General features: G+C 38.9%; 1 long non-coding RNA gene across 1 annotated transcript; it reads right to left on the reverse strand.

The window, feature by feature from the left end:
- Positions 1-6,502: 6,502 nt before the first annotated feature.
- On the reverse strand, positions 6,503-8,630 carry LOC127969507 (uncharacterized). Its single transcript, XR_008156283.1, has 3 exons — positions 8,407-8,630; positions 7,463-7,491; positions 6,503-7,392 (listed from the first exon to the last, which is right to left on the reverse strand). It is a non-coding gene; the product is annotated as an uncharacterized LOC127969507 (long non-coding RNA).
- Positions 8,631-18,166: the final 9,536 nt, after the last annotated feature.

Below are 18,166 nucleotides of genomic sequence, written 5' to 3' on the forward strand. Positions count from 1 at the left end.
TTCACTTAGGCTTTCTTCAATGGGCTGAGAGCCTGTCAATAGTAAGCAATCCCCTTAACAGCCTGACTGACATTTGGGAGCTTTGCAATTTCAAAGAGAAAAGCTATCATGACCTGTGAGCCAGGTTAATTCTCCTGACTGCAAATACAGTGACGCAGAAACTCCCATTCCATCACTGACTATATCCTTTTCCATGTCTAAATGAATGTATGAAATATGGCTGAAGAGACAGGAGATTTCCAGATATATTAACTTTTCTTCGGTGGAATAAAAATAAAAATGAATGGTTTACAATATGCTTAATATGGAAAGCACGTTCCAGAGCATCTATCCAAAATTTTCAGAATGAAAGGAAAGTACTAGAGTGTGCCACCAGAGGGAGGCAGAGTAGCAGAAATTTCCCAGAGACATGAGGAAAGTTTAACATTATAGAGTTTAATACATTAATCTGATTTTTATTTTTGAACATGGAAATGTCTGGTTTTCTTTCCTGCAATATCCCCGGGGGTCATTAGGAAGCTTATAATCTTGCAAGAATTAAACAAGTCTAGTTTGCATGTTGAGAAGTCATGCTGCAATAGAGAACCATCCAAACAATATGAACAGGAAGTAAAAACATTAAAGGTAAATTACACATCACGGACACTGTCTGGTTACTAATACCCTGAAGTCATTGTTTGGGCCCCTTAATGTCATTTTTATATTTAATTACTACAAAATGTGTCTGACAGTATTATTTCAGCCCAGAGTCCCCATTCAGAAACATCAACTCTAAGCACAACCACACAATTACCACCTTTTATTTCTGTTGGTATTCAGCTCACAAGTGTATTCCCGTGGTCCATTACCCAAGTCAGGCATGACTATGCAACACAGTATTGTGCATGTCCACGCATGAGTGTGTGCATGAGTGTGCTTACGTGTGTGTAGTGTCTGGTGCGGTGGTACCTCTTGATAGGCAAGCAGATGTTTTTGGGAGGCCAGCGCTGCCAGGTTGAGTCTGAAATGGTTCTTTAGAGACCATTACCCAGCTCCTCTGATGGCAGTCAAATAGCTATCATTACTACGCAGCCTGGGGAGGGAGCACGATTGTCAGGGAGAGAGACAGATAAAGAGAGAGAGAGAGAGAAAGAAAAAGGAGGGGAGGGGGTGGAAGAAGAAAAAAGCTTGAGTTTAAAAATGAACATTTCAGAGTTAACAGCCCCCCAGCTTTTTCTACCCTATTAACCGCAATGCTGCTATTCCCCTGCTCTGTCGGGAGCAACCCTGCCATCCCCAATACCACCAATATACGTAACACCCTTCTTTCTTGCTCTCCTTCTTCTTCTCTCTCACTCTACCCCAGCCTCTTCATCATCCCTTTCATTTTTATCCCATCTCCCGCATCTCCCCTTAACCTGTGATCTTCTCTTCCCCTTCTTCTCTCCTCCATCTCACCCTTTCCACACCCCATGCTCAATTTTTTCCCACCCTCATCTGCTCAACTCTGAATTCTGCGCCTTTGGCTCTGTAGCTTTGTTTTATTCTGTCATCAGAGCAACAATACCATGTTTTAGTTCAAATGTGGCTGAGGTTGTTTGTTCCCTTTTATTATTTTTTTTATCTACACTAGTTCTCCCTTGAAATTAGGTATTTTAGAATGACTTGCATTTGTTTTTCCTCAATTGAATTAATTGCTTCTGCTTGTAATACTGTAATGCTTTTGATAAAAAAATATCTTGAATAAATGTAAATTTAATGTCATTATTCTTTATCTACACAAGTGTAGCGTTATTTCAATTGTTTTATTGTATCTACTTAAATTAGTTTTCTCTCTTGCATTAAGCTCTTCTGTTTTACTATTCTCTTTTATAATTCGCTTTGGATAAAATGTGTGCTAAACGGATAAGTGTAAATTTAATGTATTCTATTTCTTCTTTTAGCAAGAGTCATCTGAACAAAGATGGAGAAATCCAGACCAGATCAGCACAAGGTTGATGGCTGAAGATGCCACCAGAGCCTGTAGTGTACAGCTGCAGTAGCCATGCATCTGTGGGTGACCTCCTTGTCCACCACGGGAGCAGCTAAATTGTATGTCTGCTGCATAATTCATAAGGGGTAAACGGGAAAGAGCACCTTCCATCAAACACAGTCCTCAAGCTGGCCTCTAGGTGTCACTATTGTTTTACACGTTGATTTGAAGGGCTCACCATAGTCCCTTTTTAAGAAAATAAGAGATTAATGCTTGGTTTGTCAGACTTGGTGCCTCTGTGACTGTGAGCATAATGGAATTATACTCACTTGACTATTTTTAATCTTTGTTCTATAGCCCCCTCTCCAAACGGGACCTCCCAGTCAAAGAAAGGTGTGAAACCAGAGTCCAGCAGTTTATACGTCTTAACAGCAATTAAAGTTGTACTAAGTTTTACATATAAAGAAATACCATTAAAATGATGCACGCCCACATAGGAAGATTTCAGTCATGTCAGTCATTTAGAAAAAAGCTGTTTTATTCTGCTTGGAGTGGGTTGCTTATTCATGGGCGCCACACCACCTACTGTGTCAAACAAACTTTATGCATCCAGGCCAGTAGGTGTCAGTATAAAGTTCTGAAGCTCTCAATATTTTTTAATTTTTGGGTGTGATGCTAAAAGTTAATCTAAACTAAACTAACTGAATGCACCTTTAAACGTCATCAGTGTAGGCTACTACACGATTATTATCAACGGTCATCTTCCCACGACTCTGTTGAATTTATAGTCAAAAACGCTAGGGAGGCTTGGCGCTAAATATTGCCCTCAACAATTTCGTCTGTTGCCTTATTATTACAACCTAGAATAGACCTATGCTTCCCCCTCAGTAGTGAGGTATTTTTAGATCTCACATCCGTCTATTCAATCAGACAGTTTATTTAAGAACATTTCATTTTGTGCGTGGGCTAATTGACACATCCATATCAACAGGACCCATGTAAATTTCATCCTAATGTAATCAAGCTAATGGTTTATGGCCTAATGGATGCAGATTATAAAAAGAGGATGGATGTTTTATATACAATTTGCACCTAAACTTCGGGCCATTTATTTTGCTGACAAGAAAATGCTTCCCAAAAAGGGACTTGGATGAGAAATGCTTCACGGGGCAGTCATAGCAAAAAAAAAAAAAAAAGTGTGGCAGGAATGAGTTAACAACGGAGATGAATAAAGAACTGTATGAAACTGCCAGCCAATCCGTATTGAGATTAACACTTCGGACCCATATGATTGGCTAGAGCGGATTCAATGCATGTTCGTTGATAAGTACAAGATTCCAGGCCCACGTGGGTCGCATTACCGTTGAGGAGATACCATTGGCTGAGGACTTCGCGAAGCCCCTCCCCCGCCACGTGATTGGCTTCACACTTCTCTCCCTCTCTTGTTCTCCGTCTGCGGAAATAACCCTGCGCGAGTTGAGAGTCAGCGCGAGCGCCTTCGGCTCGTCGCTTCGCATCTATCAGAGAGCGCGTGAAACTAACACGGTTCTGACATTTGGTGCCGCACCTCTTAACAACCTTAATATGATTTTCTTTAAAAACATGATTATTAGATATGATATTTAACTCTATATTTTCCGCCTTTGCCTGTCTGGAAACACCATTCGTGTAGCCCGGGGTGTTTTATTTCATTCTGCTTGTGCTGCAAGGAATTACTGGAGTCAGATTCTCCCTCTCAGTGTTGCTCTTCTGCATCCCGTTCATTCTCGGCCAGTTACAGCCAGGTTATATTTTGCTGGCAACATACAAATTAGATGGGACATTGTAGAATGCATCAAACAGACGTGCGCCTGCAATTACACGTTGGGCATATAAAATAGCTTGATCAGACCAAAAACAGAAAAGTGCATAACTGTAGGGAGTATTTATAAATGTATACCGCATGCGGTTTTTACTGACTTGACAAAGCAGAATAAAAATCCCTTAAAATGCACTGGAGACTGATTGCAATCTGATCACTGATCAATTTGAGACAAAAAAAAAAAAACCCGCCAAATGTAATTATGCATGTAGTTCAGACTTAGACTTTCAGTGGAAAACCTATCATTTAATATTCCCGTGCATCTCAATGGCACTTGCTCGACTGGTGCAGGACACTGTAAGCATGCAATTCTTATGGCAAAAAATAAGATTTTTTTTTTTTTACATAAATCATCTGAATTTGCCATGTGACTAACAAATACAGAGCAAAAACATTGGATGATGGCACTGTCCAAAAGCAACAAACAAGAAAAATGTAATTTCACATTTCAATTCATTAAAAAAACAAAACATACATGGATATATTTGAATTATTTTTTTTCCGGTGGTACAAGAGGATGAATTGTATTTCTAAGAGATGCAAACAAGGCCTTAGGTTTTACCGACATGCCTGTCCATTATAGTGTCCACTTAAGATTCCAGTAAAATGAGAATATACATTGCTTGTGGGATGCATGACTTAAGGTCCACAGTCCTGCAATGGTTACTGTGTTGATCGTGTTCTTTTCTCACCAGTTTTTACTTGGTAACAGGCTTTACATCATGTCCGCACAGTGGAAATGGACCTTGCTGCATGCAGATGCAGAACACTTGATTATATCAAGTACTCATAGCATCGATGCATTCTCTTTCTCAGTTTGCCCACTGTCCTATGCAAGTATACAAGCAATATGGGATGGTTTTGCGATTCATCATAGTCAAATGTCCTGAATTGTATTCTTTTTCACTCACATGCATGATCCTGTGACTTGCACAGCTTAACACACTGGTGTAATTTACATTTAAACACACCGATTAAGAGATACACATGACTTAAGATGCTTGGTCTTCCTCATTCTGAGTCAGACTAGTACATGCACACACACACACACACACACACACACATAAACACATACACAGTCTTTGCCCATGCATTATCCATATCCTGGCTCAGACACTCTCATCACACACACACACACTCGTGCACACACTCCCAGATGCTGCCCTGCTGTGATGCCTGAAGCTAAGCAAGCCAGCAAGATTAATAACGACCCCTGCCTCCCGAAAGGCAGGGCAAAAAATACACTGTTTGCAGAGGGTTGAGAAGGAGAGGGAGAGAGAACGAGAGAGAGAGAGACTCTTTTTGTTGGCAGGTTAGTGCCATTCACTACCTCTAACACTCACAGACCCTCCCCCTGGGGCCGCCGACATGGATTAATGTGTTTAGTACAATTATTTCATTTATTACTGTCTGGGGCTTTTTTCAGATAAGAACATTTTTCAGGTTGCTAACCATTATTACCTCTAGGACTTGCCAAGCGCAGGGGCTCGCGGTCAGAAGCTCCGCTCTTTTGTTAATGCTTCTGCTAGCATCTGTTCCACGGCTTCGCTACGAGATTGAGAGGATGAGAGCTCCATCTTTCTCCTCGTACATTTCTTCCTCTTGCATTTGCTTTATGCCAAATCTGTACAATTTTGGTGTTTGTTAAATGTCATACCTAATTCTCTGGACGTTCCATTTTGTCTGACAAACTCTTTCTGCTATTCTCCATGTATTTTATTCTTTTCTTTGGCTGTTTTAGCGGTGTAGTGAAGATTATGATTATGTGGAGCAGCTGTATTACTGCAGGATCCTCAGCAGGTAGTCCTATAGTGCTCACCGAACGGCTGCCACTCTGAATGATGATACCTGCTTCAAAGGGTGGCACAGTGCTTAATCTATCACCATATCTAGTCAGCGCTAGCCCACAAATATTCTCCTTCTCCTATGCCTGTTTGTGTGTGCTTTCTGCCTCAAACCATTTCCACTATTTGGCCCTTGTTCCACTTATTGTACACTGCTAATATAAGCCCCCCATATGAATTTATGTTTAGCCAAGCGAAAAGTTCTCTAGAAAAATCTGACTATGAATCAACTGTCCTATCAGCGTTAATGTGCCCGATTGCGGCTGGTGATGACATCTGAGAAGGTCTCTGGCCTGCTACCCTTCCTCCATCAACATTTGTCTCATCCTCATCTTGGTTTATTAAAACAGGGGTATTCAAGCTTTTTGGGGCCAGGACATATACAGGGTATACACACACACAACCAGACACAGAGAGAGAGAGAGAGAGAGACTGAGAGAGAGAGAGTGAGTAATTATATACCTATTTATCTTGTCTCTGGGATAAATGTTAAGCATGATATAAGGATCCTTATTAAATAGTTGGCTTTTATGTTGTCACTGTTCTGTAGCCAAAGCAAACACTGTATCCATATTAACATATTATCTGGAGAATATTTATTTTGTATTAAGCTGACAGTGTAATTTCTCTACCCACTGTAAGAGTAATGTTACATGTATTCACCTTAAAAAAGAAATTTGTCAGTAGAATAGTTGTAAGGATAATAATGAAAAGTTTTTTTGCAAGCATAGTCTTCAAAAAGCTATATAATAATAATAATAATAATAGACAAAATATCTTATTATTATTACTACTATAGTTTTCTATTGAATTAAAATACATATTTATCATAAACATAATCCACCTTGCAGCCCCCTGCAAAAAAATAAAAAATGATATGATCAATTAGTAACAAGGTTTTCCATCACTTTAACTCATCAAATTAATTTAACCAATTTCAACTTCATTTTTTAAAGTTATATGAGAATTCACTTGATATTTTAAGTCTGTTTAATATAATTTGAAATAATTTGAAATATTGCTACATATGCTGTAAGGGGCTTGAAATATATATATATATTTTTAAATACGGTAGGAATTAAAGCAATAGGAATTATTTTGAATGCTAATGGAAAGAGGCAGCTGGTGATTATGGGAAAACTGGTGGGATGCTCCTCCCACCGGGTTAATGACATCACCAGCATCATCGTTCATGAGACTCGACCTGCCACGACAGTGTTACCATGGCACCTGCATGGATGGCGCCCTTTCTTTGGGTCCTGAGGGGCAAGAGGGCACATCCAGTCTGGGGTCAGAACCCTCACATCTCATCAATGTGTGTGGGGTCGTTTGAGGGGTAGAGGCGAGTGTTTGAGAAGATATATGTGTGTGTGTGCGTATGTGTTAAGAGAGGGGGACTTGAGTGATGATGGGATGATACTTTGTCCTGTAGCCCAGTTCTCTGGACTGTGGCCGTCTTTCTCTGGCGTTGATTGAACAGCGGGTCACTGATAATGAAAGACACACACTGCCACCATCTATCTGCCAGTGTTGTTTTGAAGAACCCCCAAACGATTTGTCACCATCACCCTTCCCCCATTCCTTCACCTTCTATCTCTCCATCTCTTGTCCTCCCCATCCTTTTCATTAATCACCCTGAAAAAGCCTCATCATATAACATTAGCCACTAAGGGGTCATTCTGGGCCTGTAGAAACCGTTCCACTCCTGTGCCAGGGGTATCATGGTCATTGGCATACTGTAGTATAATCACAATGCTATAATTAGAGTTCTTGTTTTCATGCTCGAAAACAATAAAAACTGCTTACCCAGATGGCAGGAAGTCATGGCTTTTGCTCTGAATGAGGAAAACGGATTGCAGAACATGAAAAACAGGTATTTCCCAACAATGGAAACAATGACATGACACTCTTTCACCATCCTCCCTGCATGATTAATATTCTTTTGCAACACACATTGCAAGAGCTGACTTGCTCAGAATGTAGCATGACTTCCAATGCTGTCCTGTTGACAAAGCATCAAAACTCAAGGAACGTTCCGGGTACAGTACAAGTTACAAGTGACAGCCATTGTGGCATGATGTTGATTACCACAAAAATTCATTTCCTTTTCTTTCAGACGTGAATGCATTAAACTATTTGCTCTTTCAAAAGTATATTCACAAGATATGAACAATATGTGTGGTAATGCTATTTTAGTATGACAAATTGCTTAGTACCTATCCTTTGTAAAGATACAGTATATACAATTGTAATTGTATCTGCAATTCCCCGACAAGGTAATGCCCTAAAATCACTGTAAAAATTATGAACTAAATAGTTTTGCAGCTCAAATAAAACCAACATTATACCATGTACCTAACCTAACCTAACCTGAAATATTCTTAATTCAACCCGAAATTCTTAATAAAGCAAGTGATGTACAAGTTGAAACAATTGTTTTGTGATAATGAACATTATACCTTTAGGCATGTGTGTTGCAAAATCACATCTGTGCTCCCTGATTTTTAATTTCCAGAATGTATAAGTGTTCACTAATCCATTTAACAGGATTTCAAATCCAACTCAAATATGGTTTCAAAACAAGGAAAAGGCTAAGATTACATGGCAATGCAAAAAAGGGCATTCTTATTGTCACTAGCCCGTTTGCGTACTCCCACATGTACATCTGGCTCGCTGTGCAACAGCATCTTGGGATAATGACAAGAAAACAAGCGTGCCTTCAGCAGGACAACACATTTGTTTGGACCTACTAGGGTTTTTCTGCTTTCCCCCTCCTCCGTTTTCATCCTTTCCGACTTGCTTCCTTTTTTCTTTTCCTCTCTCTCCAGGCCCAACGTCTGTCACTGTGAGGTAGATAGACTGCACTCGTATCTTCTCGGGGGTCTAAATGCCACCTGGCATCATCCACGGATGGGCCAATCTATTCTCATTTTCCCGGCATATGTAGGGGGGCAGGTGGGTACAGCAGGAGGGACGCTCCCTAAGAATTCAACAGATAATAATGAGGAAAAAGAGTGATAAAATATGAAATAATGCACAGAAATGAACAGCTGATTTTTTTTCTTCATGTGCACACATGAGTTTTTCACATCACTGAAAACATTTTATTGGTTAAAGAAACTTGTAATTATATCAGAAAAAGTAATTGTAGCTCTATTTCTCATAACTGTGACTTTATATCTCTCAAATGTAATGTAATGTCTAATTTTAAACTCTATTATTCTGAGACAGCTTACATAGCATATGACTGTACATAATACACATGTTGTTTTTTATAAATACACTTTTTTAGATTTTCTCAAATTCTTACGATTTAATATCTCACATCTTTATGTGTTTTACAAAAAACATCTGCTCATTGGATACGCATCTCAGGTGCTCTGTGTGGAAATCAGACATTCGATATTTTATTAAAAAGAACTGAAATATTAAGGATTTAGAACCACAATTTAGCAAAATGACAGGAATCAGAGAATTGCATGCATGTAATTTCCATACTTAGACATTTTCCATCTGTTGTCCAGCGCAAGATGCGTGAATGCGGAGAAGCTTGAATGAATTCCAGCACTTGCCACAGCTGACATGCTCGTGCCATTCAAGACCACAAGCATATGGGTGATGATAGCCTATGAACACGCTTAAAATGTTCTCCATGCTTTTGGCTCTGGCACAAAAAATAGTGGAGGCGAGATCCTCTCCACTTTCATTGAAAACAGAACTACAGTGCTGAAAAGCAACATCTACAGAAAGTTTACTGACAGCGAATAGCCGCCAGCTACAGTCCCTCAATAGGCACCACCACCATGCAAAAACAAACGCTCTTACATACACTAAGCATTCATGCACCTTTCAAGGGGCTCCCTGCTCCTTACCCAAATATTTGTCTTTCTTTCTTCCTATGTACATGTATTTATTTTGCTGATCAATGCCTATATACATTCATCTTTGTAGAACACCACCCGACCCAACACACCCACATACACTTCCAGCTTTAAAAGATTTATCACATGGTGTAATGGGGTACCTGGCGAACAGCGTGAGCTGGTAATTAAATACAGGTCTGTAAATGTCACCGTTTTTAATACCATGGCAGCAGTGACGCTATTTTTATTTTTGTTTGGTCTTAATTGTCACCCTCGTTCTGCTCGTTACGGCCATCCCTGCATTACACCGCCTTGTCCTCACTGGCTTTGTATGACGGAGTGTTTCACATTTAAGAACCTCGTTCAAAGGCCTTTGTCACTCTGACACACAAGAGGGTGGGAAAGCGAGAGAGAAAAAGAGCGGAAATTAGGAGTCAGAAGACTGACTGAATTAGAGTGTTGGATGGCCATTAAAAGCGGGACGTTTTGACAGGGCTGGAGCACGCTAGACTACCTGGTGGGGAAGGCGAACAGGTTGTGGTGGCGGCTGCTTGTAGCTGTGTATGGTACACTGAGGTTTGTTTGTTTTCAGCTGTGGACCTAGGAGAGAGCTGGCTATGTGCCCAGGATCAAATAGAGATGGAAACCTGCAGCATGTGCTGTATGTAACACACACACACACACACACACACACACACACACACACATTAAATAAATAATGCTAAAAATGTTTGTTTAAGGGTGTTTTGGTTTCCTTACCATTTTGAACACAAACTTTCAGGAACACAGGTACTTCCATATCCATGCATTCAATTACAATTAATTTTAAGTCAAATAAACAAACATAACAGGTGAGTTGAATTAATGTTCAAATAAGCCTATAAAAATAGGTTGAACAACAACAAAAAACATGAAGCCCATAAAATGTAACAAACTGATACTATGAATACTGGGAACATACATATATATATATATATATATACAATTTCAGTTTTCAGTTTTCAGTTATACATTTCAGTTTGATCAAGAAATTTTATCAAGAAATTTACCCAAACCATTGTAAATTAATAAATTTAAAAGTATTCATTTAAAATAATACAAAAGGCCTTCCCTTATAGTTATAAGGTGGATGTACATTTTTATAAGTATTTCATTTCTAAAAGTCTATTTCACAAATGTGAGAGCTAACAAAAAATAGCTAACTACTTTGAAGACAATATTTAAAATATGTAACTAATTACATCATAGAATTATTATTATTTTTTAAACCTGAACATTATTTTTCTGGCTCCAAAACTAAAATTATTTAAAATCTTAATTCTTAACAGATTAATTACATTTAAAAGCTACAAACGCAGTGATATTTTAGAAACACATTTATAATATTTACTAATATGATTAATAGGAAATATATAAAATTGCAGAAAATAATTACAAATAAAATCTTTATATATAAAAAGTACTACATTTATTCTAAAAATGCTGTGCAGGGACTTTTTAAAATCTTATTTAAGATTTAATTGATTTATTCATGCAACTGCTGAAACATATTTTTTGACATCATCCCACCAGTGGTTTATATTATTGTCCTGTGTGTCTTTGTCCGTCGCCTAATGACAATATGAAGCATTGCAAGAGCATTGCTGTGTTCCACCATCTCAAACCAGTGAAAAGACAAGATTGCTTTTGTCCGCTGCAACGCTTCCCCCCCTGACTCAAGCCTGAGCCCCCACCCTCTGCCAATTAACTGTGTGACCATAATGGATGTTGTTTGGCATGTTTTGCTGTGGGCAGATTGAATTAGCAGCCGGGTGGGGTTCGACTCTGAGCGATTTGAATGATTATCTTAACGTCTCTTACAGCGGTAATGAAACACAGTTATACGTTCCCTCAGTTCTGTTAAGAAACACACACACACACCTGAGAGACAATTTTTGATGAATCAGGCCTACGTGGGGCAAATGGGAGGTGAAGGAGGAAAAGAGAAAGAGGAGGGAGCTGTGAGGGGGAAATCAGACGATGCACCGAACAGATGGATCCTGCGTTCAAGCACTTGAGTTCCTGATGAAGTGATTCTATTATGAGACACCCACTTTCTTCAAGCTTTGTGAAATATTGAATTGAATAAATGTATCATTTGGGGTGGATTCACCTCTCTCTCCCTTTGTATCCATCCTGCCTTTCCCCTTCTCCATCCGCTCTGTCCCTCGTCCAGAATCTTGAACATTTCCTTTCCTCTCTCTCTGGAAAAGTGAGAAAGTGAAGGCTCAGAATTGAGGGTAACAGAGCACCAGACACAGCCCAACAGCTTTTAACTTAATTCTGTTTGCATATGAGATCAATTAGCTTTTCAACAGAGTTGTTTCACTGATTATTCACCCCTGTTTTCAATTACACCACGCTGCCACGGGATTTGTGGAAAACGGGGCAAATCCTACCAGGCTAAGTATGACTTTTCCTCCCGCTTTGATTGGAGGCAGTGTCAGGGTTTCTTTGCATTGACGAGTGTCTGCTCCTGATACTACTTCCTTCTGTTTGTCATCTACGGTGCTGCTGAAGGAGAATAGTCGCCTTGAGCAAGAGCCCAGTGCCGCATTCTAATTTCAATTCAGTTTACTCGGAACAGTACGTAGTTGTCCCGCGGGACAACCTTTACACTTGTTATTTGATTCCATCAGGTTGCCAATATTAAATAAACATTATTTGTTGTTGTTTTATTACTTTGAATATCTATTTATCAGTTGTCCGTGGCTACATTTTTTTTTAATTTGTGAGATCTTCCAAGATGCTCATAAATCATCACCTCTAATGGATCTATAAAGAAATCAATCAGCCAAGTTGGCACATTTCCATATGAAATTCGGAGTTTCATAAATTTTTCGTAATACAGTAAGTGCCTCGGTTCAGAGTAGTCTCACAGCTCATTCCCTGGGTTATAAAACACACCATGTTGCAGATTTAGAAACCCCAAACATACTGCAAATCAATCGTTATGAGCACTGCCCCCCACATAAACGGAGCACATAGAGACCTTTCACAGCCTCCTGTGCATATCATCTCTCACATTACCCTGCAGGCCAAAACGGCATTGGGAAAGAATTCATGTAGCCATTTGCAAGAGTCATTTTCTTCTGATATCTAACTCGCGCATAGATCGGCTAAGTTAGTGCTTTGCACATGCCTATTTGCATAGGTTCAGGGTTCAGGCTTCTTATTTTACGAAAAAACATATGACTTCCATGGAAATTTGTGTAAGGTGGGTGTATATGTACATATTCAACAAACCATGGCAAAAGTCAATAACTGAAAGTTTTGATTCTCGCCAGCATGGTTTTGGCAGAAACTCAAGGGGGAGGTGTGGGGGGCTTTCGTATTAGTTTCTGAATGCGCAAAACGGCTCTGGGCTTTGCTGCCAGCCTCCTTCAGCATGCCCGCCGTTCCAGACTGATTGTCTGATTGGGAGGGGGGGTGCATTTCTTCAGAACAGTTTACAGCCCTCTGGCTCCACTGTCATTTTTCAAAAACAGCTGTAAATCAAAGCGCTGTTTACTCAAGAATTCAGATCATCAATTAAAAAAGCCGAAATTTAGTAGAATGCTTCTTTCCAAAGGTGTTCTCGCTAGGTCCTTCAAAAGGCCAAAAAGTTTTTTTTTTCCATTGGAAATTCACACCGACCCAACTCCCCCACCCCCAACACCACAATATGTGTGCGTTTATCCCTAGGGGTCTGTACTTGTTGATAACATAAGGTGTGTGTGGTCAGTGCATGTGTGTGCATACCTGTTGATGTCTACTACTACAAAACCACCACCTAAAGGGACTATCAAGATGTAATTCTCCATTGAAGTCACCTGCCCAATGCTGGATCTTTGTGCAAAGCAAAGACGATAAAAGAAAATACCCACCACCCTCATTGCGATAACGTTACTTTTGGAAGAAAGAGCTGGAGAAATAGACTAGATCAGGTCACCCAGCCCACATCGCAGGTTAGTTCTAAACAGGTGAAATGATCCAGTGCTTTCCACACTGTTGACGAGCAGAACAGGATTAGAATTTCTCAATACAGAGTGGGAATAAACAGACCAAGCAGTAAGCGGCTGGGAAACGGAGGCTTAGAATGACAGTAACAAGTGGTGGCGTGGACAGTTGGTGTTATAATTACATCACGAACGGGTCGTTAGTGGAAGGTCAGCACGTTCTGACACCACACCTGGCGACGGACCCGTCGAAAATGGCTCGGGATGATTAGTGCGTGCCGAACACACCTTGTTCAAATCCATTATGCCTCTCAGCACGCTAAAATGGGAAAACGGGTTCTAGAAAATCATTAAGAGCAAAATTAAAATAGTGAAGAAAATAATGGATCAGGCAACATGACGAAGGCTTCTAAAGGTGCGCTTATTATGGGCCAAAGCAACCCACGCAGTCCCCTCCGTCGTTTCTAAATTACCAGATGCCCATTTTAGAGGATGCCACATGCCATTAAAGCCACAGCAGTCCTGACTGCACTCATAAAGGTTTATTGCCACCAGTAAATGAAGAAATAGAGGCAAAGCTCACATGCAAAGACATTCACCGGGGAGCCCACATCTGGATCTTAAATTGTTCCTCATTTGAATCGAATTTGCCATTCGATTCATGCCAAGAGATAACGCTCATTGATTTAGACTTACAGCGTAACGGGGTTTTCACTCTGACTTGGCTTGGAGCAAACAGAACCGATACTGACAGCCTGAAAAGGAAAAGCATCAAAGCTAGTTAACTCATTCACATTCTTAATTTATTTGTGTGCACAAAAAGGACACCAAAAATACATTTAAAAAAGCACAGCCATGAAACATTCTTAATTAATTAATTCCAAATCTGATTTTTTTTTAATTATTAATATATACTTGGCTGTCAAACTGTGAGGAGCATGCTCATGAATCTGGATTCTGGAAAATATTAAATACATCAAATCTTGACTATTTGACTCAAATGGAAACAGTTCAATCTTTCACATATGAGTGGATTTGTCCTCTTTGTTTTATGGGAAACGGGGGTTCAAATGTATTTACATCAACAAAGCCCTTTAACCTGAACAGACCCTTCAGCATTTGAGGGAAGTGTTTCCATGGAGACACAGTGAAGCCACAGGAGATTCCTCAATCGTGATAGTGCTAATAAAACAGTAACATTCCCAAATGGTTACACTTCCACTTTGCAAAGGTTATGATTGTTTAATTTGTATCTCCTTTGATAGACTGCAGTATGATCTGCTGTATTCTGTCTTCCCGAAATTGTTGTGTTCACTGTGTTATAAAACTGTTTGCACACGATTCACTGAACCTTATGTTATGTGTGATGATGACATATATGCTGCTACTTGTCTAACTTTTGACTGGTGGGTGATAAAATAAGTGGGAGAAAAAAAAATCCCATTAACTTTCATTTACGAAGGGAGTAGAATATCAGACATTGATTGTTTGGGTTCTTGCATGGGTGTGAGCAAGCACTACTTATAATTAATATCAAAAAAGGTATAAATCTAGCAGCACTAAGCATATACTTTACTACATAAGCTAACAGGACACTCCTTCTGTGCATTTTTGCCACTGATCTCTGAAGCAGTCATACTAAAGGCCTCTATAAACTCCTACAGAAGTCAGATGGTGGGCCGTACCGTGTTGGTTATACAGGAGATAATGACAGCACAGCGGCAAACTGGTTTAGTGTGTCTGTCAGTCAGTCAGTGCTGCCTCAGGCCCCCGACACACCTGTGTTATGGTTAAACGTAAAGCCTGTTTTCGCAGTGTGTGTGTGTATGCGGGGATTTGCTTAAGGGGGTTGGGGAGTCGGTTGAGCGGGAACTGCTGAAGTGGCAGGTGGAAGCTTTCAGTGACAAAACAAACTCAGTCAACATTTTTCTTCTCAGCAGTGCACTCAATCTTTTTTCACTCTTTCTCTACCTTTCACTATCCGTCTTTATTTCTTTAAGCACCCACTCCTTTATTTACTTTTCTTTATCTTTGTATAAGTGAGTAAACAGGTAAAAGCAACACTAACAACTTATCAGGGTGGTTCTTCAACTTTGGCCACTTTTATGACCCAAGAGCTGATTTCTATTAACAAACGGATTTCTACTTTTTTCTTTTCGTTTTATGAAGGTCCTATAAATGTATGATATTTTTGTTATTATAATACTGATTATTGGTTATTATCACAATGCATTATTTCCAAGAAGTATGCAAAAAATGTGAAAATATTGTGTAAATTGTTAAAGACACACTAGCACTCAAAAAAGTCTGGTGTCAGTAGGATTTTTTTTTAATATAAATTCAGCAAATTTTCTTATTTTTATTCAGCAAATGCACCAAAGTGACTCTAGAGACTTTTACACTGTACTAACTTTAAATATAAATATATATATATATATATATATATATATATATTTAAAGTTAGTACAGTGTAAAAGTACTAAAAGAGTGTGTGAGAGAGAGAGAGAGAGAGACGTCTTTACAATTACTTAAAATATTGCAGAATAAAAATAAGAATTTATATAAAAAATTATTTTGTGCTCAGGAAACATTTCTTATATATAAGGATCTATGGATCTTATATAAAATGTCACAGTGGCAGAAATGACAATGAAATGAAATGTCAGCTAACACAGCTGTACATGCCAGTAGACAAATTAATAAACATTAAAAGAGTGAAATTTAGTTTGCCATAGGCCAAAAAGTATCCATAAATTAAGAAACACTTATCTCAACATAGAGTATAATCTCAACATAGAGTATAATCTCCAATAACAAGTTACTTTTTGCATCACATATATCGTGTGCTATAGTCAAACACTAACAATAAAATAATAGCAATAAAGATACTTTTTCTAAGGGACAGCTTGACTCTAGTGACTTTAAATTCAGAGTATCTTGGCAAACTACAGTTTCAAAGTAGCTTTCCCAACACCGTTTCTTCTTTAACTCCCTCAGTCTCTGTTTTCTCCCCAGTGACTGTCCGTATCTTTCACCCTTCTACGTTTGTCACTTAATCTTTGGCTTCATCGGTTTTAACAGTTTTTTCTCCATTTATCTCTCTCCCTCTCTCTCTCCCTCTTTATCTCTTTTATTCCATCCTTTCTCTCCATCTCCCGCTCTCTGAGAGTGCTTATTGTAGTGCCTGAGGAGGACATAGACAAAGAGCGTTTACGCTTCCCTACCACCTCCTCTCGGTCTGTGCTTCCCTGAGGCGGATCTCCTCCACTATCACCCCCTCCCCTTCTCTCTCCCCCTGCCACTCTCACCAGGGTCCTGTCTCGCTCCTTCCCCATTTTCTCTTGTTCACGGAACTCCGCTCTCTCCATGCGCCCCCCTCCCTCCCGCAGGTCTGTTGTTCTCACCATGTCCCTCCCTCCGTATCTATCGTCTCTCCCTCCGTTCCTCTCCCTGTGTCACCGACACCTCTGCTCCCTCGGCTCCCACAGTCACATCAACACTCAGACACAACACACTGTAGGGAGGGTGAAACATATATGTTGCTTTAATGACAGCTCTTTATACATAAAATCAACATGAAAGCAAAACTGAGCCTTATTACTTTAATAGATGTTCTTATATTATTGTGTAAAATTCATCAGAGCATACAGTATTAAATAAAAAAAATCTTTGTCTTCATGATACATTATCATAAATCGGGTAATGGGTTGCAAATACGCCGATAATTAATTTAATCTCATGTCTGATAAATGGTAAATAGCCCACATTAAAATTAAAATATATATTGGAATATAATATACTAACATGAACACTTAGGCCTGGTTTCACAGACAGGGCTTAGACTAAGCCAGGATTAAGCCATAGTTCAATTAGGACATTTAATTATTTTTTATAAATGTGCCTTACAAAAAACATTACTGGTGTCTGTCTTGAGACAAAACAAAGGCAGTGATATTTTATAAGATCAATCAATGCAAGTTTCTTTCAGTTGAAACAGCTCAGACTTACATTGTCTGTGAAATTGGGGGTTAAACTATGTAAAACAAAAATACAAAACAAAACAAAACATTAAGCAGTCAATTTAAATGCTACAAATAAAGTTATACTTCAACTAAAATATCAATATATATAACACACACACACACACACACATGCACAGTGTATATATATATATATACATTTATATTAAGTGGCCTTAACTACTATGTACTTACATTTTAATTAATAATTTAGTACAATGTACTTATTGTGTACATACATGTTTTTACATTGTACTTATATTTTTAAAAACTACATGTAATTACATCTGTATTTAATTTCTGTAATTACATTTATAATTACACTGTTGACCCATACTTTACACCTTAACCCACCCTTAAACTTACCCATACCTCCAACCCTCTCCCTAACCTTACCCCTATCCCACCTCAATAGCAGCAAAAGTGTTTCACAATACAATATGAATACAATAAGTACATTGTACTTATTCTTTGATGTAAGTACATAGTAGTTAAGGCCACCTAATATAAAGTGGGACCATATATATAAATATATATATATATATGCAGTGTAATATATGTAATATATGCAGATAAGCACACACAGTTAAAATTCCAATATTGAATATACATCACTTCACACACACACACACACACACACACATATATATA

The sequence above is a fragment of the Carassius gibelio genome, chromosome B12 (genome assembly GCF_023724105.1).
Source record: "Carassius gibelio isolate Cgi1373 ecotype wild population from Czech Republic chromosome B12, carGib1.2-hapl.c, whole genome shotgun sequence".
In the NCBI taxonomy this organism is placed as follows: domain Eukaryota; kingdom Metazoa; phylum Chordata; class Actinopteri; order Cypriniformes; family Cyprinidae; genus Carassius; species Carassius gibelio.